A 25,694-nucleotide genomic window follows, 5' to 3' on the forward strand; every position below is an offset into this window, starting at 1 on the left:
AAGATCACATGACCAGGAATAAGCTTCATTGATTTGCTTTCACGATAATAATTTCCGGACTATCAAGCCTTACCCTTTCCTGCATTTTTCCTTGTTTCTAGTTTTTGTAAATTATTTAAGCCTTATTTTACCCGGGTTTCCTTGTTGTTTAGACAGAGGTAACTCTGGAAGCAGAGAGATTGTTACATAGTTTTAATATTTTAAATACATTTGTATTTAAATATCAGATATAAAAATAAATAAATATCAGATACAGTTTGTATTTTTGAGGTAGGGTTGTTCTTTCTATGTGGTCCAAGCTATACTTGAACTGGTTATCCTACTGAAAACACCTTTTGAAATCTGTGGCTCTTCTGGTTTTACTCAGTAACTTCTCTTCTTCCTTTTCTTAGTAACTACTTCTATTTCTTCTTCCTTCTACTCCTCTACATTTAAAGTTTTGGCTATCCTTAATTGTATTCACTGGTCTTCTGGAAGGATTTATTAATGGCACCCTGCAGCTTAAAAATGAGGGTAAATCTAAGTCCTGGAATATTCGTATAACACACATAAGAATCAAATTCTCTATGGAAGCTCTATTCACAAATATAGTCAGCTCTCCCTCATGCCATAGCTTGCAACAGACAAGGGAGGGGAAGATGTCTCTCCCTTCTCAGAGCCATTGCCCATCAGGTAAGAGGTGTTCGTGCCCTCTAGGCTAGCTCACCTGTAATTCCTATATCCAGGGCCAGCTCTACTGTGCTGCCCAGGAGAAGTCCGGGGCCTGGTCCCCTGAATGCTGCAGCAGGTGAGGGGTAGAGATATGTCTCTTGCTCTGATGACCTCAAGGCCAGCTCTTCTGTCTGCCATAGGTGACATGGGTTGACAGGGGGCATCTCTTCCTCAACTGCGTCCCTACATGGCAGACAAATGGCAGGGCCCGTTCTCTCAGACTCATATCCTTGGGGTTGGCTTACCTGCAACACCCATAAAGTGTGGGGTCAGAAATCTAGAGTTTACTGCAGATGACTAGGGGTGGAGTCATCTCTCCTGCTCTCACACCCCCAGGGCCAGCTCTCCCAGGATTCCCAGGTGAGGAGTGGGGACAGTTCTGTACAGCCATTATACCTTGACATGTCTCTGGTAACAGGTAACCAGACCTCTGTTCCTTTAGAGCCATGTGGCCTCAGGTGGCAACGCAGGCCAGGACACCATCATGGTCCAGGGCAGGCATCCAGGGTTACTCACATCAGGCTGTTTTTCACTACTCTTGAGTCTCCAGTTTTGGTTCTCTTCATTGAGACCATATCTTCTGTTTCTTTTTCATTTCTCTACCATTTACTTGCTCCTCTTAGTGGTATCCTGCATCTCTGAGTGTCTGGGGGTCATCTCTGAAGTGGTCTTGGAAGTGCTATACCCTACTTGTGCATTATGATGCTGGGCGGGGCTCCTCTTGGGCATGATCTGCCCTCTAGGTCTGTGTAACACTGGACTGGTGGTCACCTCAGCCTAGTTCCCTGTCTGTAGCTCTGTGGTGCCAGTCAGGTGGACACTCATTGCCTGACATATCCTAGTGGTCCATTGTGAGATGAATTTCTCTGAGGCTCACTCCTGCCCGTGATCTTTGGCCACAGGCAGACCTTCTAGTTTCTGGCTTGTGTTCCCCATCCTGGGAGCCAACCTGGGCCTGCCTGGCATTGAACCAGTGCTCATCTCAGGCTAGTTTTTTCGGGGGGGAGTGTTAGGTTACTGATCCTTCAGGTGTTCACAGGTCAGAACACTGAGAGTAGACACAGCCTCTCTCCTTTCTGCCACCTACTGACACACATGTGCCACACCAGCCGCACCTGAAACTCCTCTAGGGGCAGGTGCCTTTTAGGTTTTTTTTTTTTTTTTTTTTGGATTCCTCAATTAATTTTCATTAAAGCTGTTTATGTTTTTTAGCTGATACATAAAACATAAACATTGTATATGTTCATGGGGCATCTTGTGATGCTCCGATAGTTTTCGTGCTGTCTAATGTTTAAATCTGATTAAACATTCCTATGTTATAATTTAGCATTTCTCTGTAATGAAACACTTTAATCATTTCTTCCAACTCTTTATAGAACACTATCAATATCTTTAGTGATCTTATTACTTCAATATTTATTGTCTTTTTGTTCATCCATTACAAAATTGATGAATATGCTGGAGAACTATTGCGGTTTTCACAGTGAAGTTATAACTTATAAGTTCAGTGGTCATAACGCCCTTTGCCTACAGACTGTGTGTAATGACTGATGGGAATGCTCCTTTCATCCTCAGCAAGTCATGTCTTTAGCTACGGGGTTTCTACAACCACATTCTATCAATATTCTAGGTCCTTTTTCCTCTCTTTTATGAAAAAAAAAAGTTTACTCTTAGCTCATTGACTGTATGTATACATGTGTGTGTGGTTACCCTTGTGGATGACATTGTTAATTTTCTTTTGTTTTATTTTTATACAGTATTCTAGGGCCACCTCAGATGGTAGATCTTTTAGTTTTACCTCTGTTATGTAACTAAAGCTTTGTATTCTCTGTGTATATCTACTGCCCTTAGAAACCATCATTCTATTGTCTGGTTTTATTTGTTGTTTTTAAATGCCACGTACAAGTAAAATAATGTGGTATTTACCGCTCATTTAACAACAAATACTCTTCAGAATCATGACATTTCTCTATCCAATTTAATCATTAACCTACTGATAACTGCTGTCTGTATTAGCCAAATGAAATAATTATATTCACAAAAGGGCTTTGAGAATTCTCAAACCATTTGCAAAGCTATTTTCATTCACCTACATGGTGCTTATTTAGCTACAGAATTGGTTTTTGAAAAGCAGAGCTGCTTCCCTAAGATTTCTATTTTATTGGCACACACAGACACATATCCTCGTGTCCTTTGCATACTTGTTGACTACAAACAGAAATCTGAAGAGTTGACAAGAGTCACCAAAACTTTTATTTTTGAGAAAATTTCCCAATTGAGTGATAATATTGTTGTGTATTGTTTTGCTTACAATATTATCTATAAACAATGTCAGATGATTTTGTAGTTAAAGCATAAACAATTATGAATTTTGAATTCTATTTCTTTTTGGGTTTGGTTTCTTCAATTACTTTAATGATAGGACTCTGTTATTTATTTTTAATATCTAAGTGATTGGCATTTCTTTAGTTTATTTCAGTAAAAAAATATCTTTTTTCTTTTCCTTTTCTTCTTCTTTTTCCTTCTTTCGTTTTAATTATTTACAGGAATAAAACCTGGAATTTCATCCGGTTGTGTAATCACTTTGCCTCCGTGTTACATTCTCAGTATACGGAGAATTTATTATATGAAACATCTTGGTGTGGGGGTGGTAGGCTGTGCAGGCAACCTGGTCCCGTTCGAGCAAGAGGTGGGTGGTTATGTCTGCCTGCATAGGACAGACGGTGTTCCACCACGCCTCCAGGGACCCTGGCTCCTGTTACAGTCATAGCCCCCCACAGCTCCCTGCAGGAGAGATGTGTGATATCGGTCATATATTAGCAGCCTTCCTACATGCAAATAAGGTTTCCCCAAGCTCTCAGTGCAAATCAATGAGAAGTACCTGCTGTCGAACCTTGAACCCCCCCCCCCCCAAACTCTATATAAATCCTATCCAGAGGATTAAAGGTGTTCGAGAACTATTTCATCGTTTGAGCCTTTTGCTCTAAGAGCTGTAACACTTGGGAGATCTACTCTCCCCAACATGGCCTGATATTACACTACACTCCTCACTGGCTAGTAGGCCCAGCACAACCGGACTCAGTACAACAAGTTTTTGAGTGACCTGGAAGGCAGAGACAGAGTTGAAGCCAACTGCAGCAGCAAAAGTGGCAGAAGTGACTTCTCCTCCCTGCCAGTGCTGGCTTCTCTTCGCTGGAACTTTCGCACCAGGTTGAGCCAGAGATCTCCGTGAAAACCCTCTGGTACACAGACTCACATCTTGGTACTACTGATTTGTATAAGAATATTGCTATTGGTGAGTTTTAGGGGAGTAAAAACCTCAGTTAATAAACTAATTCAATTAATAAAATAAGATAATTCCTACACGATGAAGGGAGAATATATCACAAAATAACTAAATTGTTCATATTTGCAAATAAAAAGAAAAATACTAAATTTTAGGGTAGAATTTTAGGCACATCATGACTTCTTTGGATGCTCATTTCAAAAGCATTTTCTAGAAATGATAATGTTTGTAGACCCAGCTATCATTTATTTACTCCTGAAATCTCAAAACACTCATCCCAAGCCACGGGACTTATTGGTGTGGTATAAGTAAAAACAGTTCTCAAACCCAGTTTCCACTTCTCTGCATTGGTCCCTCTGTGGAAGGCATCATATTTATATTCACTGAGTTATCTGACCTTGAGATTATTTAACTATATTATATGGGAAAGGGCTAGTGAACTTTTCTCAACAGAGAAGATTGGTAATGATTGATTGATGGTTCAATGGTCTCAGAATCCTCTCTACATCTAAGTAAGATTAACTTCCTTCCATACTGCTTGACACATACAGAAGCAGTAGATATTATAACAATGCTGGTCATGGTTCTAGCACCAAACGCCATGGACCTGTGACCAACAAATCCCCTCATTTGGACAAAGGTAATGTCTGAGAGTTTACTACCTGCTACAAGGACAGCAATAAGTAAGGATTTGAATGGTCTTTTAAGGTTTGACACAGTTGATCTCATTTGAGTTACCCTATGTAGAGTTGATGTCACTGGACTCAGTAAAAAAAAAAAAAAAATTAGAAAATGTGGGCTTTATGGAAATAAGGGAATTTTTCCCAAGGCCAAATAGGTAGTTGGTGGAAATGTTGATGTTTTTAACCAGTGATTGTAAGTTCTAAGTCCTTTCTAATCCAGCAAGCTATGTCATAATTTAAGAGGTGATACACCCACCAGGGATTATTCATATGTTATTGGTTCAAGTATCTAAATGGTTTCTATTATTAATTGCTTTTTCTCCTTCTCTTTAATTTATATAACTTAATTATTGTTTTTTTACATAGATTGCAGTGAGTTGTACTGATGATTCTTTGCTACTCTGTTCTCTTTAGCACCTCAGTCACCAGTATTTTTGAATTGCCTTAGTTTGCTTTTGTTTACTTCTAATTAGGTTGATATTAGCAAAGAAGGAATTATCTGGAGGACAGAGTAAAATCTTTTCACTGCACAGAAAATAGTATTGAGTGACGATACAAAATCTACTTGGTACCCAAAGCTGTGATTCAGATTTGGCACCTCTACCTTATTTCAATAACAAGTTTGACACTACCTATTAATCTATAGTCTCAGAATAATGTTGTTGCAATCAGGGATGATTTGAGCACTATGTGTGGTAAGAGCCATTTTGGAATGATTATCTGTTCTAATTCAGTTCTTTTATAATGCAGATTTTAAAAGAAGTGCTGAGTTATATATTTACTTAACTATGTAATGCCATTTTATTTGCATTATTTATTACTATCATACATTTTTATATTTAATGATGATGTTTTAATTTAAAGTGTTCATTGTTTTTTATCTTCATATCAGATGAATTCATCTTGAGTTTTTAAATGTCCTTTGTTCTGCTGTGGGATATTCTGAATACTAACAATAGTTTCTGAAATGTTGGGATGTAAACCTGAATGGGGCCATGTCACCCATGTAACACATAGGACCATGATGACTTTGACTTCACTCACTTAATAATTAAATACATGAAATCACAGACAATATTTTATTCATTTTATTATTGTCATAAATTGATTTTTAAAGATGTTTCACTTAATTTAGAATAAAAATGGGAAAATTACTAAATGAGTCAATTAATATGGCAAGAATACTTTGCAGAATGAGTAGAACATGCTGTCTTGTTGCCTGAATAAAGCATAGTAATGATATAGTAAACTGAGATTAAGAGAGTATTGGGAAATAGTTTGGGCAGTGGTGGGACACATTTAATCCCAGCACTTGGAAGACGGCAGTCTGGGCAGCATGCCGTCAGCCGTTGAAGTAAGGTCAGTGTTTTTATCCACTGACAATCTTTGCCACAGTTGACACACACTTCATATAGAGGTTCTTTGGTGCTCATCATCCTCTTTGAAGTAGATTGGCATGCTGCCAGGAGCTGATATGTCTCTGTCAAAAAAAATCCTTTTACCATTAAAACCTTGTAAATGTCATATTCTGCAGATCTATGAAGCGTTTGCGGACCACCTATTCAAAGTATATCTGAATAAACAAACATTGCTTGTTTTTAGCTATGTGCTTTCTGTTTAACTTTGAAATCATATATAGGAGGCTAAATAAAGCTTATTTGTGTAATTAACTAAACTAGTACCTAGCATGACTACAAATTTAATTTTTATAGGTGACTAACTACTAACTTGGATTGCTTAATTATCTAAAAAGGTTTACAATAGCAACTTTCTGGAGACAGACTAGAACGTTACATCAACTTTTAAAATGAGTTGCATATATACAATACCTTAAACAAGAGTTAAAACATAAATACAGTATACAGTAGCAAATAGAACCTTAAATTTCTATCAATATACAATAATACATACCAGTGTAAAATATGTGAGACTTGTTGCTTTCTTAGTCTAAAAGGAGATAGAATAATTCACTTTTCTCATTTCTTTTACAAAGAGGTACAATAATCTATCCTTTTCTGTTCTTATATCACAACCATCTCTGAAGGCAACGGACTATAAATGCCAGTGGCTATTCTGTAACATTGAAGTTTTAGGAATAGAGCAAGATGTTTACCAGTGTATCTGTAAACCTGAGGAAGCCTCATCCTTCTTTTGGAGGAGAATCCTTTGCCTCCAAAAAGAGCTTGTTCCCTTCTTTGGAGGAAAGTACCATATTTCTCACAGTTGCCACACCTTGGTCACAATTTCTTTGGAAGTGGTCGAATTCACTGCAATTAAAGCACCAGGTGTTTTGATATCTGAGACCTCTAGCTATAGCTTGTCCTATGATATTGGCATGATTGCCTGTGAGAAACAATAACAGTTACATTCCTTATCCACTTACCCATTGGTGATGTTCATACTTTTAATGGTTTAAAAACAACTAAGTATTTGCATTCTCAAATTCCAAGGCCTCGATCATATATCTGTTTCCCATTAGGGTGTGACGTGGCTTTGTTTACTGCTGAAATCAATCTTTGCAGGAAATCTGTGAAGGCTTTCTCAGAACATTGTACAATCTCTGTGAATAAAGTAGATCTTTCCCCTGATTCCTCACTCTTGTCACAGGCTCTTAAACCACCAAGTGGCATTGCTCTATAGTGGCATCAGCAAATCAAATCTGTTCTTATAGGTCAGCCACTGACCTTCACCAAGCAATTGATCTTTAAAGCTATTCATTCCCCTTGCTCTATTTCATTGTTCAGTATTCGAGGTTTCCTTCTCCACCACGTTAATCTCTGTAACTGTTGACCATCCTTTAGCATAGCTGTTACAAGACCTTTCCAATCTTGGAGAATAATTCTATTTTGGGTACCTCAGTTACTTAATATTGTTTTAAAATAAAGGGAATGAACTCCATAGAAAGTAATAGCCTCTTTAAAAGACCCCAGATCTGTCATTTCTATAGGATGCCACATTATCTCATGATGATGATCAGCACCATTAGCAGACATGTACTGGGAAAATAGATGGCAGTTTTGTAATTCTAAGGACCTCCTTTGGTAGTACACTTGGCTCAAGATTAACCCTTTCTTTTTTTTTCAAAACAGGGTGTTTTTCTTTAACCCAGTGACCCTGTAGTGGTTGTGTACACCTGGCTGCACACCAGCCTCCCCAACCTGCCCATTGACTGCAGGGACTTGAATCCAAAAGTGCTCTGTGTGGCACTGGGTATGGCTATGATCAGCCTTCTAGGTCTTTCTCAGTCATTGGGTTTGAGCACTTTTGTCTTCCCTTTTCCGGCACTATTCACTTTTCAAGTGCTTCTACCTCTACCTGCAGTTTTTCCAGTAGAATATCAGAGCTCTCCATTTCCACTTGCAATTTGCTTAGCCATTCTCTCCACCTTTTTGGAGACAGAATATATGTAAAAGAAGGAGGAAGAAGAAGAGGGGAGAGAAAGAGGAGGAGAGAGAGGAGGGGGAGAGGAAGAGAAGACAAAGAAGACCAAGGAGATGACAACAAAGAAGAATGAAAGAAGGAAGAGAAAGAAAGAAAGAAAGAAAGAAAGAAAGAAAGAAAGAAAGAAAGAAAGAAAGAAAGAAAGATGCCCTCTTGAAGCAAAATGGGAGAAAACCCAGTGACAGTAGCTGCAATAAACTTTGGCTGACTCCCTGATACAGAATTACCTATTCCCAAGAGTTACAAGAGTTACAAACATCAAGCAAAACATTCAGTCTCACTCTTTGTTGTTCTCTTACATGCCCCCTCACAATTTAATTGTATACATTTCTTTAGGGTATATAAATAATTTTGAAATATGTAAGCTGTTCTGAAAACCATAGTATAGTGTAAAAACATGAAATAAACAATCCTACCAATAGAGAAGCTGAGATAAGAGAAGCAAGATTTCAAGATCATTATGTTGTTCACAGCAAGACACTGTCATGAACAAGCAAGCTAAAATTGTATATGGATTGTACAATATTGGACCTATTTCTCCAATTACCAAATTAGAGAGACCATTGGATGACAATCAACAAATTTCTAATTCCTCATATTTTTGGATTTCAATCGATTAGGATATGTTGGAAATATTAATTTTCATATTGATATTGAGAAAAATTAATTGTTATTTCCTGTTGTTTTTGTTGTAAGAGGTAGAATTAGGTTTATGTGGATTCGTTGAAAGATTACTTTCTTGCTTCTTGCTCCTTATGTTGATGTTTCTCATCTATTGTTCTTTGTAGGGCTGGATTTGTGGAAAGATATTGTGTAAATTTTGTTTTGCCATGGAATATCTTGTTTTCTCCATCTATAGTAATTGAGAGTTGTGCTGGGTATAGTAGCCTGGGTTGGCATTTGTGTTCTTATAGGGTCTGTATGACATCTGCCCAGGATCTTCTAGCTTTCATAGTCTCTGGTGAGAAGTCTGGTGTAATTCTGATAGGCCTGCCTTTATATGATACTTGACCATTTTCCCTAACTGCTTTTAAAATTATTTCTTTGTTTAGTGCATTTGATGTTTTGATTATTATGTGACAGGAGGAATTTCTTTTCTGGTCCAGTCTATTTGGGGTTCTGTAGGCTTCTTATATGTGCATGGGCATCTCTTTCTTTAGGTTAGGAAGTTTTCTTCTATAATTTTCTCGAAGATATTTACTGGCCCATTACCTTGGGACTCTTCACTCTCTTCTATACCTATTATCCTTAGGTTTGGTCTTCTCATTGCGTCCTGGATTTCCTGGATGTTCTGGGTTAGGAGCTTTTGGCGTTTTGCATTTTCTTTTACTGTTGGTCAATGTTTTCTATGGTGTCTTCTGACCCTGAGATTCTCTCTTCTATCTCTTGTATTCTGTTGGTGATGCTTGCATCTATGACTCCTGATTTCTTTCCTAGGTTTTCTATCTCCAGGTTTCTCTTTCTGATTTCTTTATTGTTTCTATTTCCAATTTTAGACTCTGGATGGCTCTGCTCATTTCCTTCACCTGTTTGATTATGTTTTCCTGTAGTTCTTTAAGGGATTTTTGTGTTTCCTCTTGAAGGACTTCTAGCTGTTTACCTGTGTTCTCCTGTATTTCTTTGAGGGTGCTATTTATATCTTTCTTAAAGTCCTGTATCATCATCATGAGAAGCAATTTTATATCTGAGTCTTGCTTTTCCAGTGTGATAGTGTGTCCAGGACTTGCTATGTTGGGAGTATTGGGTTCTAATGATGCCAACTAACCTTGGTTTGTGTTGCTTTATATTCTTATGCTTGCCCTGCACCATCTGGTTATCTCTAGTGCTACCTGCCCTTGCTAAATCTGACTGGAGCCTGTCCTTCCTGTGATCGTCATTGTGTCAGAAGTCCTCAAAATCCAGCCGTCTCTGTGATCTTGTGATTCTGGGATCCTGTGACCCTGGGCTTGTTGGAGCACTTAGGAGTGGAGCTTCCTCTGGGTGTTTTCGGACTGGCTGCAGAGTTTGTGCCCAAGGTCTGCTCAGGGCACCAGCCCAGACAGACTGGAAGGAACCTGAGTCCCTGGGCTGGCGGAGTTCCTGTGTGTCTGGTCCGGCTGGTCCCAGTTATTCCTGGTGCTGGGACAGATGTTTTGTCCTCCTCATCTCTAATCCTGGGCATGTTAGAGCACCTGGAAGTGGAGCTTCCTCTGAGTGTTGTGGGACTGGTTCCTTTTTTGTTTTTGATCTGTTCTTTTTATTGAAATTATTTTTCTCAGATAATTTATCCTGATTATGGGTTCTTCTCTCACTTTCTCCCTACTTCCCCTCCCAGCTGGATCCACTCCCTGTTTCTTACAAGAAAACAAACAGGCTTCTAAGTTATAATTATAAAAATAAATATAAATAAATAAACAAAGATAAAACAAAAACTAACATTGGAATTGGACAGAAACAAACAAAAGACCTAAAAAAATCCCACATAAACAAACACCAAAACAGAAGGAAAAGAGCCCAAGAGAAGGCACACACAAACCCACCCATCACTCATTGCCATGATCAGGAATCCCATAAAAATACTAAACTGGAAGCCATTCTAAATATACATGCATGTGTAGAGGACCTGGTGCAAATCAATGCGGGCCCTGTGTATGCACTGCAATATTCTTTGTAAGTTCATATGAACTTTAATCATTTGTTTTAGAGGGCCTTGTTTTCTTACTTTTCTTTGTCCTTTCTGGCTTTCATACCCTTTTTCTGCCTCCTCTTCCACAGGGTTCCCTGAGCCCTGAGCAGGGGGTTTTAACATTTGAGGCTGAAGCACAATAATTCTGTATAAAGACATACCCATTCACAAAGCTTCAAAAACCACAGAGAATTAAGTTTAACATACCAGTGAATGAACTGTGGCCTTTGACTGAGCTGATATGAAGCATCTTCCCTAGTACATGTCACTCTCTCTGAGAGGGGTAGATAAAATCTCACTGTATCAAAGTTCATTAAAGGGGAATTTGACAGTTTGGGGGATCAAATTTGAGCTAAGATAGCCTTGGTGTCTAATAAATTTCGACACACCCAACGTCTCCTCTCTCTCTCTCTCTCTCTCTCTCTCTCTCTCTCTCTCTCTCTCTTTCTCTCTCTTTTTCTCTCTCTTCCCATATCATATATTTGCCTTTTATATGAATTTCAAAGGAAACGGAGGTGCTGAGTAGAATCATAAGATACCATTATCTTGGGAAACTTTCCCTCACACCCCAGCTCCTCATATTATGATATCCATGGCTATCAGTGTTTGGGCTTACTCATATTTTCTCACCAATTTAAGATGCAACTGGCTTCAAAGCTGGTAGTAAAAAAAGCTTTCTCTTTGAAATGAATATTGAATTCCTTGCTATTCCCTGGCATCTGGTTAAGGGCACCCAAAAAGCAATTCCAAAGTTCAGACAGCATGGAGAAGTCTGATGTTCCTGAAAGAAAAGATTCTACTTATTGAAAGAAATAATGTAGCTTTTGACTTCTCAGTACTCAGTCATAGGTAGATCTGTCAAGGAAAATGAAAGCTTATAAAGTATTATCCTGAAATAGAAAATGTTAAGAATGTTGTTCAATCTTACTTGGAAAGTATTCCATGTTACCTTGAAATAGTTATGAAATCGGTTATTCATTAATTTATGTATAGACTACCTCAGTGTTTGCAATGAAAATAGTGGCAGTAATAACTCTAAGCTAGTATGAATACAGTGTTGGCTGGGACAGGTAACACTAAACACAGGATAGATGAAGGGCCCTAAAAATACTTTTCAAACCCATATGTAAGGAAAAAAGGAGAGTTGACAACCGTAAGAACTCTTGTAATACATTTTCAGTTTGGCCAAGAGCTTATTATGCTGGTTTGGCAGTCGGGGTGGTGGTGTAACATATGGGGGAGAGACACATGAGAAGACAGAAAGGTGATGCAATAGACAGTGGTAAGAAGTTTGCATGAGTTGAATTATTTGTGTGTTATATTGTTTGAATGTACTAAAATATTTAATAATTTAATTGCCTAGCAATCTGAGACAAAATTATGACCAACTGAGTCACCACTTAACAGAACCTCAGTGAATACGTATTTGCCTCTCCATATATCATAATTTGATTCTGGGTGAATATGCTAATGACTAGACAAATCTATGCATAGAAGTAAAATGTGTGAGGTGATTTATAGTCGGTATATAATATTGTGGTGGTCTTATTTCTGATTACGGGGGCAGGGGAGGGAAGAGAAAACCATGATGCATTTATCTATCCCATACACCTAAAGTGCTCATGTAAATAGACTGAAGACCATGATCTTCATTGCTAAGAAACACCTAACAAAGAGAAACAACTCTTCTATGGAATGGGTTCACACTACTATCTTCCTCCTACCCAAGACTGGTGTTTTCTTGGGAACATTCTTCTCTGGAATCCTGAATTTCCTCAGGCTCCCATGGCATCTTTGGCCTAATCATTAACTCAAAACCTTTCTGTAGAGCCCAGAAGGTTTTAAAAGGCTAGTCAGCATGAGAACAACAAAGAATACTTTAGATTTGGGGTGAAGTCAAGGCTTCAGAGGAGATTGGAAAGAGGTAGAAAATCCTAGAGGCCACACGAGCCTTCATGTGTAATATGCTTCAAAAGAAAGTATTCAAGGGTAATAACCTTTTTTTGTCCTTTATGCAGTGGAATAACAACCTTTTATGATTCTGTATAATCCTGAGCCAGGTATATGTAGAACTGAAAAAGGCATCACTTATCCAATGTGGTTTGAAAGGTCTCAATTGGCTCTACAGCTCCTCTGTGATTGGGCAATTCCTAGCTCATTCATATGAGATGGTTGTTGTGTCCTTAAGAGACCTGTCCTAATAAGAAAGGAGAATGATATGTTTATCCATTACAGCTTTATCTTAATTAAGGATACTTTGGTTGTAGGTAAAACCAATCTACTTCACATTTGAATAAACAAGATTACTGAAGAGTAATTGAGCTGTCTCTGAATCCAAGGAGAATATGTGTTAATACACACAGAGCAAAGGCTGGCAGAGGGAAGCTGCATAAACCAGAAATCTCAGTTTTATTCTTTTTCTTTACCATGCTCCTAATTCCGAGAATTCTCAGCTGATTTTGCCCGACATGATTCAATTCAATCACCTACATTGAAGTATAAAAATCTGATTTAAAAATGAACAAGGGTATTGAAAAGACATACCTCAAAGAAAACATAGTAATAGCCAACAGATATATGAACAAAGGTCAGCCTCATTATTCAAGAAATGCAAAATAAAACAAAAATGAGATATTTATCTCATGACCACTATAAAAATGAAAGAAACAATTTTTAAGAATAAAAAAGTAAGAACACTTGAGCTACCTGCACTTGAGCCCTGTGGAAAGCTATATGGAACGTTCTCACAAAATACTCTTTTCTTTAACTTTGTTTGGCAAGTCAACCCCATATAAACTGCATGGAACCAGCAACACAGCATGTTAGCCTCATATGTATTATCAACACTGAACCAGAAACAGAGAAATCAATTCTGAGCCACAAGTCTCTCCATTTTAGAGAAGGGGGTAGGTAACCAATTACATCCAAATTGAACAGATGAGAGTTTATAGGCCACCACATGCCATCTCCTTAAGTTTTAATATTTGCAAATGAGCAGCTTTAAGTTAATAAAGCTGCAATTTTATCTACAGTGTGCTATTCTGTAAGGCAATATTGAAATCTTTAAATAGAAAGCTCATCTCTAAATTTTTGGTAGATCAAATAAGCATCTTAATTTGTTTGATGCACAAAAGATATCTGAGAAATTAATATTGGGACAAAATTAAATGTCCATGAAGAGAATGTGACTTCTCAAAATCTACTCATATATTGAGCTATTTTGACCACCTTCTAATTAAGGTAAATATGGCTACAATAATAGCATAGCAAGTTAATATTCTTTGTTCTTAGCCTCTTTGAAGAGGAAACCCTTCCAAACCACAAACCCTCATATTGAAATTAATAATATAACAAATCCAAAACCAGCTACAATGTTGCTTGCTTTCAACAGTTTGAAAGACGAAGGTGAGCAGTCCTCAGTGATATTAGACTATCAAGCTCATGTTGAGTAACCATTTATCTATAGACTTGATTTTGTTTACCTACTGAAGGCATGGTATCACTCCCATCAGAGCCTTTCTTTTGATGCCACCATCTTTTACTTTCTATATTATACCAACATCTGGTTCTGTTAGTGGGACCAACTAGTTAAGTCAGTTTTCACCAGGCCTTAAATGTCTTATAGCTGCCTAGGAAACAACAGGAGCTACATTAATAGTGTCATCAGAGGCCATTTAACTCTGTATACCCTAAACTTCTATTTCCTATGCCATTCATACTCTCTCTACTGTTATTTACTGAGTCATTTACTAGCTCTTCAACATCATTAATTCCTGTCATTTTTCCATTATGGACAAATAGTATGGGCAATATAATATGAAGGAAAATTTCTACTTTTGGGTCCTACATATCACGATGTAAATGTAGATGTGACTTTTATTTCTTCAGATGAAGTGATAAGATGAGAGTCATACTCAAACTGTGCAAATACATGGCTAGGTTTGAGCCTGAAGAATTTTTTATCTTTGTTCTAACTATTTCTATGCCTAGGCCTAGAAGCTTCTAGCCTTGGTAGAAACTTTTGCAAACCCAGACCTTGAAGACTTCAGCTTCCAGCCTCTTTCTGCTAAGCTATGCCTGGAATGTTTCAGGCTCTGATACTTACTTCTGAGTAACTCACCTTTTCTAGGTCTTTCTGAATTCAACTGGGTGGTTCAACTCAACTCTTCTAACTCCTTTCCAAGCTGACTGATTCAAATTGGCTTCTCTCAGCTTCAGACTGAAGTTCCCTGCTTGGAAAGACTGCCTCTGAACTCCAGGAACTGAGCTGCTCTTAACTCAACTGAACTGAACTAAACTAAATTGACTCTCTTGACTGCCTCTTTCTCCCTCACTTCTTTTTAAGTAGCCTCTCTTTCCTGTCTGCTCTGTTGAGAGTTGGACACATCCTAGCTCTGACTCATTCTGTCAAATCTTTCTCTGATTTACCATATTGTCTATCCCTCAGTTACAAGTCCTTGTTTGGGATTAAAAATGTGCACTAAAGGAGTATCTGTATTCCAGCCAGAGACATCAAAGGTATGTATTCCAGCCAAATGAATTAAAGATATGAGGCCTGTCTGCATTCCAGCATGATCATATCTTTGGATGTGACCCCTTGCCAGAGCAGCCATGTTACTGAATTAAACTTTATCTACATCAACAGCTTTATGTGGAAGTCCTTGATCCATTTGGTCTTGAGCTTTGTACAAGGAAGTAAGAATAGACCGATTTGCATTCTTCTACAGGCTCACTGCCACTTGAACCAGCACCATTTGTTTCAACCATTTGTTGAAAATGCTCTTTTTTTCCACTGGATGGTTTTAGGTCCTTTGTCAAAGATCAAGTGACTATAGGTGTGTGGGTTCATTTCTGGGTCTTCAATTCTATTGAATTGATCTACCTGCCTGTCACTGTACCAATACCATGCAGTTTTTATCACAATTCGAGGCACACTGAAACTAACAGAAAAGAAAGTAGGAAAGCCTTGAACACTTGAGCAAAGGGGAAAATTTCCTGAACAGAACACCAATAGCTTATGCTCTAAGATCAAAAATTGACAAATGGGACCTCATAAAATTACAAAGTTTCTGTAAGGCAAAGGACACTGTCAATAGGACTAAATGGCAACCAACAGATTGGGAAAAGATCTTTACCAACCCTACATCCCATAGAGGGCTAACATACAATATATACAAAGATCTCAAGAAGTTAGACTCCAGAAAACCAAATAACCCTATTAAAAAATGGGGTACAGAGCTAAACAAAGAATTCCCAACAGAGGAATACCAAATGGCTGAGAAGCACCTAAAGAAGTGTTCAACATCCTTAGTCATCAGGGAAATGCAAATCAAAACAATCCTGAGATTCCACCTCACACCAGTCAGAATGGCTAAGATCAAAAACTCAGGTGACAGCAGATGCTGGTGAGGATATGGAGAAAAAGGAACATTCCTCCACTGCTGGTGGGATTGCAAGCTGGTACAACCACTCTGGAAATCAGTTTGGAGGTTCCTCAGGAAATTGGACATAGAACTACCAGAGGAGCCAGCTATACCATTCCTGGGCATATACCCAGAAGATGCTCCAACATGTAATAAGGACACATGCTCCATTATGTTCATAGCAGCCAGTGCCTGACAAAAACAGAGGCAGATGCTCACAGCCATACATTGGACTGAGCACAGAATCACCCGTGGAAGACCTAGAGAAAGGTCCCAAGGAACTAAAGGGTTTTGCAGTCCCATAGGAGGAACAACAATATGAACCAACCAGTACCCTCAGTACCCAGAGCTTCCAGGAACTAAACAACCAACCAAAGAGTACACAAGGAGGGATTCAGGCTTCAGCTGCATATGTAGCAGAAGATGTTCCTTGTGGGACATCAATGAGAGGAGAGGCCCTTGGTCTTGTGAAGGTTTGGTGCCCCAGTATAGGAGAATGCCAGGACAGGCAAGTGGGAGTGGATAGGTTAGTGAGCAGGGGGAGGGGAAGAGTGGGATTGGGGGGTTTCAGAGGGGAAATGCAGAAAGGGGATAAAATTTGAAATGTAAAAAAAGAAAATATCTAATAAAAAAAAAGAAAAAGAAGAGTTTTAGCTACCCATGGTTATTTTTTCTCTGCACTTTCCACAGTTGTGGCTCTCTTTTAAGATTTTAACTGATTCAAGGATAATCTTTGATGAGGGGTGAGAGCTACACTTATCTGTAAGTGGAAAGACAGTTATTTAGAGTATGGTTACAAATTATATTGGTTTGAGAAAGTAGCAGTAGTAGGTCATATATACTCTTCTAGTGTATATGACTTCACCAGCTGCAGGTAATCGATTTAGTTTCCAGTACTAGGTAAGACTTCCCTCCTATTGAGTTGGCCTTAAGCCCAATTAGATAGCTGTCATTACCCCCAAGATATATATGTTGATATTTAGCCCTGTGTATACCTCACCATGCTGATCATTGTTGGGGTCCACAGGCATTACACATTCACAAGCTAGGACAACTGACTGCTTGTCTTTCTTGGTGGTTTGCACAGAACCTCCCTGTACTATGAAAGGTAGCCCTCAAGGACGAGACTCCCGATTCAGTTTTAGCTCAATTCTGCCAAATCCTGTGTCTGAAGAGTATAATGGCCTTAGCAATAGAGACTTACCTTCAAGTTTCTGGAGTCAATCAAGGACAAAAGCAGTAGCTTACATTGTTTTTAAGTTTCATGGACATGCCTGCCAGGGATCACAACCTACTCCAGTCCCCTCATCTTCTCCTTGGGGTTCACCAAGTTCTGGATCCCTCATTCTCAGGGAGGTCCTCTATTTAGCCCATGTGGTTCATAGAGAAAGGTAACCTACTTGCACTCCCCTGGAATAACCCTTCCCAATTCTCATCACTAAGCTTCTTGGACCAGATCCATCTTCCATCGCTTATTAGGTCTACAATTCTGTGCTAGATTAACCTGATAAGTCTGTCTGACCCTACCTTCAGCACCCTCCCCAGTTGCAAGTTTTCAGGCCCATGCTAGATCCCGAGTCAAGGTTCTATGGTTCAGTTGATGAATACCACCTGTGTGGGGCAGTGGGCTTCAGGCAGCCTGGGCCCAGTCAAGTAATAGGCCTAGAACCCCAGAGCACCCAGTTCAGCTGTAACTCCTGGGATTTAGTCCCAACCCCCAACAACAGCCCCAGCAGTAGAGGTGTGCGATATTGGTCAAGCCATCTTACATGCAAATAAAGATTCTCAGACTAAACCAATGAGAGATAACTGCTGTCAAAATCTGAATGACTCCCAAAACTGTATATATATATACTATCCAGTGAAGTAAAAGCACGCGAAAGATCTACTCCATTGTCTGAGCCTTTTGTTCTAAGAGCTGTAACACACGGGAAGGGGAAGAGGTCTGCTCTCCCAAAATGCAGCCTGAAGCTGCATCACACCTCTCCTTGGCCCATCCCGACCCTACTCAGTTCAGGGCAGCGCTGAGAAACAGAGTGACTTGGAAGATATGGCAGAGATAGCTCTGCCCGTGCTCCCTTACTTCCCTTCCCTAGGGCTCTTGCACCAAGCCACAGAGATCCCCATGGAAAGTCGCCAGCATGCAGGCCCACACACCTGGGCTTTTCCTAACCTGCATACTTGGGCCAAGAGGCATACCCTGTGTATCAGCCCTACTGTGGCAACAACAGATACACAACCAACACAAGAAGCCTAGCTGAAAAACAATATAAATGGTCAAGATAGTATGATGCCCACACATACATTCACACACATCCACACACAGTCCTAAATCCACCAGTCCTACAGAAATATTTCCCAATGAGAATTACCTAGATGAACTCCAGGACACAGAATTTAAAAGAACAATTATATGCTTCATTGAAAAAGTCAAAGAGGTTTAATAAAACATGAAGAACAGCTCAATGAATATAAAAGAATAACAGCAATAAATAAACAGATGGAATTGAAAAATTCAAATAACACAATTAAAAGACTCCGGAGAAAGTCTTACAAGTAGAAGATAGACTAGCAGGATTTGAGGACAAATTAGAGGATTAATAAGAAATAGCAAAAGAATGTAAAGAACAAATAAACAAGTAAAACCACAGGAAAGAAACACACAGGACCTATGGGACACCTCTTAAAATGACAGGCATAGATGAAGGAGCAGAATCTCAGATTGACAGCACAGAACAAACCCTAATCAAGAATGTGGAAGGAAAAGCCTTCCCCAAACCAAGGAAGACACACTTATCCAGATACAGGAAAACATAGAACATCAAGTAGACAAGATCAGAAAAATCTTCCTCCACCTGTGACATAGTATAGTTAAAACACTAAATATATAAAACAAAGAAAGAGTAATGAAAGCTGCAGGAAAAGAAACAGGAGCCATGTGTGTAGAAAAATCTATCAGAATAGCTGCTGATTTCTAAATAAAAAATTTAAAAGCCAGAAGAGTCTGGAGAACTTGTCCTTGCACTTTAGAAATTGTTCTTCAAGTTCTAAAAGATCATGACTGCCAACTCAGACAACTGTACCCAACAAATCTATCTGAAATAAATGTAGAATTCAAAACAAACTTAACAGGTTCAGAGAAATTGAAATAACTTTGTGTGTACTTTGTGACCATAATGTAATAAAACATAAAACTGACAGCAAACAAGTCTATAGTGAGCACATAGCTTCATGGAGAGGAAACCACTCATCGCTGGAAGAAGATTGTGACAAGAATGAAGTAGAAAGAATTCCTAGAGCGAGATGAAAATGAGAAGACAAGGTGACAACCTCGGGGACAACTCAAGAAATAATGGAAGTCAGCATGGAAATGTATAAAACACAAAGAAAACAATACAAAGAATTAATGAAACCAAGAGCTGGTTCTTTGAAAAGATGAGATTTGCAGACATTAAGGCCAACTAGCCAAAAGAAAGAAAAAGATGGCCAAATGAACAGAACCAGAAACAAACAAGCAAACATTACAACAGATATCAAAGAGAGTCACAGCATCATAAGGGAATATTTAAAGTCCTGCATTTCATTAAGTTGGAAAACCTAAAAAGAAAACCATGAATTTCTACATTCATCCAAACCATAAAAATTAAACCAAGAAGAGCTCGACAATCTAAACAGAATCCTAACAGGGATATTGAAACAGTAACAAAAAAGGCTTTTGATTTTAAAAAGCTGGGACACAGTCTGGCTCACAGAAGAACTCGAGGAGACAACAAACAATACTTTTTAAATTATTTTTTAAAATGGAAGGAAAAGAAGCAGGCCTAAACTCCTGTACGAAGCCAATATCACCTTATTACAGAACAGGTAAAGACATGGCAATAAAAGAAAAGTAGGCCTATATCCATGATAAATACAGATGCTGAAATTCTCAGTAGAATTACTATAAGCAATATAGGCATATATCAAAAAGTTTATCCTCCATGCCCAAATAGGTTTTATTCTGGAGATGCAGGAGTGGTTCAACATACACATCACAATAGATATAATAAATTTATAAATGGGCTTCAAAATAAAAGTTACATAATCATCTTAATAGATATTGAACAAGATTTTGACATAATCCAATGTGCCTTCATGGTAGAACTCACAGAGAGGGGAGGGAGTATAAAGAGCATACATGAGCACAATAAAGGTTATATATGATAAATACACAGCCAATGACATCTAAGTTGAGAAAAACTTGAAGAAATCTCAGTAAAATCAGGAAGGAGATAGGACTGTTCATTATCCCCACACCTTTTCAAAATTGTTCTTGAAGGACTAACTGGAGCAATGGAAATTAAAATAATGCAAAGAAGAAATCAAATTATCCATAATTTTCACAAGCAAAACACAATAAAACAACAATGCAAAAATTATTCAAGGTATTAGGTTCCAGATTTCATGATATGTTACAAAGATATAGTATTACAAAAATAGACAAGCAGACAAAATAGAACAAAACAGGAGACTCAAGCATGAATGGCTGTAACTACAGCAATCTGATATTTGACCAAGTTGTCAAACCTTACACCGAAGAAAGACCTCATCTTCAACAAACTTTGCTGGTAAACCTCATTGTAAAACTTGAAGCACCAAATCCAGTAGGAGGATTACAACACTTAGGTATAGTAAGGGACTCTGAAAAGGAGAACTCTATTTGCCCAGGAATTAAAGCCAACAATTGACAAGTGGGGCCTCACAAAACAATTGGCTTCTGAACAACAAGGAATCATTCAATTGAGGAGGAAGCCCACAGAGTGGCAAATAATCTTTACCACTATACACCTGGCAAAGGATTAATCTTCACAATAAATAAAGAATCCAGAAAACAAAACATCAAGAAAACAAATAATCTGATTAGAAAATGGTCTATACAATACGGATTTGACCTAGGTCCTCTGCATATATTACAGTTGTATAGCTTAGTGTTCTCGTGGGACTCCTAACAGTGGGAGCAGGGGCTGTCTCTGACTTTTCTGCCTGCTTTGGTGACCCTTTTCCTTTTACTGGATTGGCTTGCCTACCCTTAATATGAGGGAATGTGCCTAGTCTTTATATGTCCTGTTCAGTTCATATCTCTGAGAAGCCTGCCTTTTCTGAGGGGGGAAAAAGAGTGGATCTGGGGGACAGCAAAGATGGAGGGGTGACTGGGAGGAGAAGAGGGAGGGGAAATGGCATTTGGGAGGTAATACATGAAAGAAAAATAAATAAAGAAAAAAATGAGCTATGGATCCCAGTTAGAATTCTCATTTTTTTCAATTATGTGAAGTAAAGGTTTTTAAAGTATGTCTTTATGATGTATTGGGTTACCTTGGCATCTGCTGTTATGTTGCCACTATCCTCTTTGTTTTTGATTTTATTAATTTGGATATTCTCTGTCTTTTAGTTAGTTTGGATAAGGGTTTGTCTATCTTGTTGATTTTTCTCAACTCTTTGTTTCACTGACTCCTTGTATTGCTTTCTTTGTCTCTATTTTATTGATTTCAGCCTTCAATTTGATAACTTCTTTCCCTCAATTTCTCTTGGGTGTGCTTACTTCTTTTTGTTTTAGAGCTTTCAGGTATGCTGTTAAATTTCTAGTATGAGATGTTAGCAGTTTCTTAACGTAGGCACATAGTGCTATTAACTTTCCTCTTAGCACCACTTCCATTATATCCCATACATTTGGATATGTTGTACATTCATTTTCTTTTTTCTTTTTTTTTTTTTAATATCAGAACATCTCCAATCCAGGTCTTTATTGAAACGGTAGGGCTTTCAATGCTCTATGAAAACTAACACTACTGTCAGAATACACAGGTGTTCAATTTTCTTAAAAAAAAAAAAAAAAGCCCAAAATATTCTGGATGATTCAAGTACTCATGAAAACACACAGTACCTGAACTGACACCACAAAGCAAATTATTACCATCTTGGGCCCCTCTGAGCCCTCGAGACAAAGAGCCAAAGCTGCACAATAGTTACTGTGCTCCTTGGTCCACCCGCTGCGGGGACTGAGGAGTCTATAGAAGGTCACACCAGCATCCCAAGCTGCCGCCCTGTTCTGCAAGGGCTCCCGGTGCCTGTCATAGCTTCAGTCAACCAAGGAGGTGGACACAGGTGTGGAGGGACTGCTGTGTATGAGAAAGTCTTAAAGTTTTCTTTATTTCTATCTTGGCCCATTTTGATTGAGTAGAGAGTTGTTCAGTTTCCATGTGTTTGTAAGCTTTATGTTCTTTCTCTTGTTGATATCTAGCTTTAATCCATGGAAGTCTAATAGAATGCAGAGGCTGTTTTGATTTTCATGTATGTGGTAAGACTTGGTATATTCTCTTGTGTTGGGGGGAGATGTTCTATAAATACCTGTTAGGCATATAACATCAGATGTCTATAGAAACCAGGCAAGTAAAAAAGACTTGGGGTGAGAGGGAAGTGATAGATAGGGTAATAGCAGAATTGAGGTGAAGGTAGAAATGGGGGAATAGGGGTTGGCTTTGACTGGGGAGGGAGGGAGGTCAGTACATGTGCAGAGGGAGAGAAGAGGATAAATAAGACCAAGGATACTTGAAAAGTCTGTAAGGAATAAGAATGCTTTATACTTATTTAAATTACATTTCATATATATATGTACATACATATATGAATTATTTAAATGAGTTTAAATAAATTGCCACTTTAGGTGGCAATACTCTGCCCTAAAGCCATAGACTATCTAACAAAATCCAAGTTTAAGGAGTGATAAAATCCCCCTTTGAATTCTTGGTCAGGGGAGTATATGCGACTCCTCAAATAATATAGGGTACCGCTGTTGCCCTTAGTTACCTCCCAACCATTGAATGTGAAGACACTACTTCAGATGGAAAACTTGGACCCCAAAGCTCAAGGCTAGTTTTCAGAGGACCAGAAGGTGGTATGCAACAGCAAAGGGAGGTTGTAATGCATATGAACCACAACAATGACTTGTATGGCAAAATATCCCTACAGGTACAGTAGTGGTTCTCATATCTTGGCAGTAACCAACATATATTTAACTGAATCAAAGGCCCACTTAACAAGAAGGAAATCATGCCAGATATTGGAAACTTACTTAACTCCCCAGGGCTAGTGAGGTCATGGATCTTAGACCAGAACCTACTACTGTCACCTTACTAGGTTACTGTGATTCTAAAATATATCCTAAAACTTGTACCCACAGATCAGTATAGCTGTTCTCATCTAAGAAGCTTTTGTTTCTGTGGTAAATGGAGATTGCTACAGAAACTCACAGCTAGTTTAAAATACAGGGATCAACTGATCTTGGCCTATCCAGTTGCAATGGGCATACCTACAGCACAATCCCTACATTCCTACATTTAAGGTTTGTGAAACATTATAGAAATGTTACAGAAAGATTTTAAGAGCCAGAGACCAAGCAGCATGTTGGAAGATTGAGGCTTTTAGATATGACAGAGAAACTATAGCTACGGTATCTCAAAAATACAGTTGCTTAAAGATGACTTGACACTAGTTGTCATTCTGTGAATGAAGAAGATTACACCAGGCTCCATCTCCAGATGAAGAATTACAAATGATTAACAACCCAGGAGACAGGGAGATTTAATCATCTCCGAAGATGAGCACCCTAAATAGTTATCCAGTTCCAAGTAGAGAGCCTTGAAAACCACAAAAAACAGACCACCATCCCCCAAAACCCCAGATTACATAGAAGCAACACTAAATATACTCAACAGGTTACATTTACATATTTATTCATCTATATCCATGTAATAATACAATAGAAGAATAGGAGGCCATGAATTTTAATGAGAACAGGCAGAGAGACATAGTAGAGGTAGAAGGGAAGAAAGAGAAGGGAAAGAAGTAACTATATTTTAATTAAGAAATAGAAAAATAAGGAGGCAAAAAAGTTTTCAAATTTAAAAAAGAAATCTTAGCAATTTTTATTCAGTATATGGAACAGCTACATACATATATATCTTCTTATGAATCTTATTAAAACAAAAATGCAATAAAATGTCAGGAAAAACAGAGTAAGCTGGAGAGGTCAGAAGATGCACAAATGGAAACATCATTCAGAAAAAACATTGCTGTCCTCTACCTTAGGGAAGATGGCAAACAAGTGACAGCAGTAGTGGCTAGGTGCCATGGTCTGTAGACATGTTTAATTAAATTAATTCACCAGTAGATGATATATTCACCTCGGTGGAATAGGAGCTATACATAAGGTCTTGATTTTACCCAAAGAATGGCAGTACTTTCCTGTAAGATGGATAAAACCAAGCAATGGATAAATTTTGTGGGCATGGAAATATAGAACTGCAAAAAGTATTCTCTTGAAACAAATACATCATTGCAGTAAAAAATAGGCTATCATGTTAGTAAAAAATACTCTATTTTACTGAGCCTCATAATTGATCACATGAAAAATAATACTTAGCCAACTCACCCATATACAAATATTATTTATGGGCTATTCTGGTTTCCTTAGATCAAATAGAGATGGTAGAATTTGTTATTGTTGTTTGATTAAACTCTTCACTGTGACTGAGATATTTGATGCATTTTTGTGCTTTATTGTAATTTCTTTTTCTCTTTCCCTAAAGCAATATTATTCCACAGTTATGGATTTCCATCCTTGATTGACTGCTGCCTCCTGAAAGATAGTTATTTCCCTTTTCTTAACCTCCAAAGCCTTAAAATAATAACTTTGAAAAAAATCTAACAAAGACGTAGCCATTGCCTTGATTGGTACACACTGAGAATCTTGTGTCCATTAGTTATTTTTTCAATTCATGCTATACATTTACAAAAATCATAGTCTTACACATGAATTTCCATTGTCAGCTACAGTAAATATGTTCATATTAAAGAAAATTAAAAACTAGTATCTAACAGCCTGCTTGACTGTCTGTACTTAGGATGGCTGTCTTTAACCTGGGAGCACAATGAATTGAATAACTTTCAGTGTTAGAAGAACTAAATTTAATAAAAACGTCAGTAGGTAAGATCATCTTCCTCAGGCTATTTAAAAACAGATTGAAACATCTTTTTCTTCACATAAAAATAATACCTACCTTTTTCTCAGTTGTTGTAGTTAATAAAAAAATTGAATATCTCTAAAACAGAGTTTGAGCTTTAAATCCATCCCTCATCTATTCTACTCTCCTGATAAGGCAACCTATATAATCATACCATGCACAAATGCTCCATGGGCATGCAAGGCCTTTCTTCTACTTGCCTCATCTTTTTCATTGTAGTTGTTACTCTGTAGAGTATTTGCACTGCCTATCAAGCAGTTCTATTACTTTTTTCAGATCATCAAAGTAACCATTTTCTTTTACTCCTGTAGTGCACTAAAACCCAATGTAGTACTTCTTGTTTCAAAGAAGGCCATCTCTGCTTTAATTTCTCTCTCTGGAGAGGCTGTATTTCTTTTTTGTTTGTTGAATTTTAAATTATTTTCC

At 38.1% G+C, this 25,694-nt stretch overlaps 1 non-coding gene across 1 annotated transcript; it reads right to left on the reverse strand.

The window, feature by feature from the left end:
• Positions 1 to 1,716: 1,716 nt before the first annotated feature.
• Positions 1,717 to 1,848, reverse strand: LOC116074110. Its single transcript, XR_004112080.1, has one exon. It is a non-coding gene; the product is annotated as a small nucleolar RNA SNORA17 (small nucleolar RNA).
• Positions 1,849 to 25,694: the final 23,846 nt, after the last annotated feature.

This window comes from Mastomys coucha, unplaced genomic scaffold (assembly GCF_008632895.1).
Source record: "Mastomys coucha isolate ucsf_1 unplaced genomic scaffold, UCSF_Mcou_1 pScaffold23, whole genome shotgun sequence".
Taxonomy (NCBI): domain Eukaryota; kingdom Metazoa; phylum Chordata; class Mammalia; order Rodentia; family Muridae; genus Mastomys; species Mastomys coucha.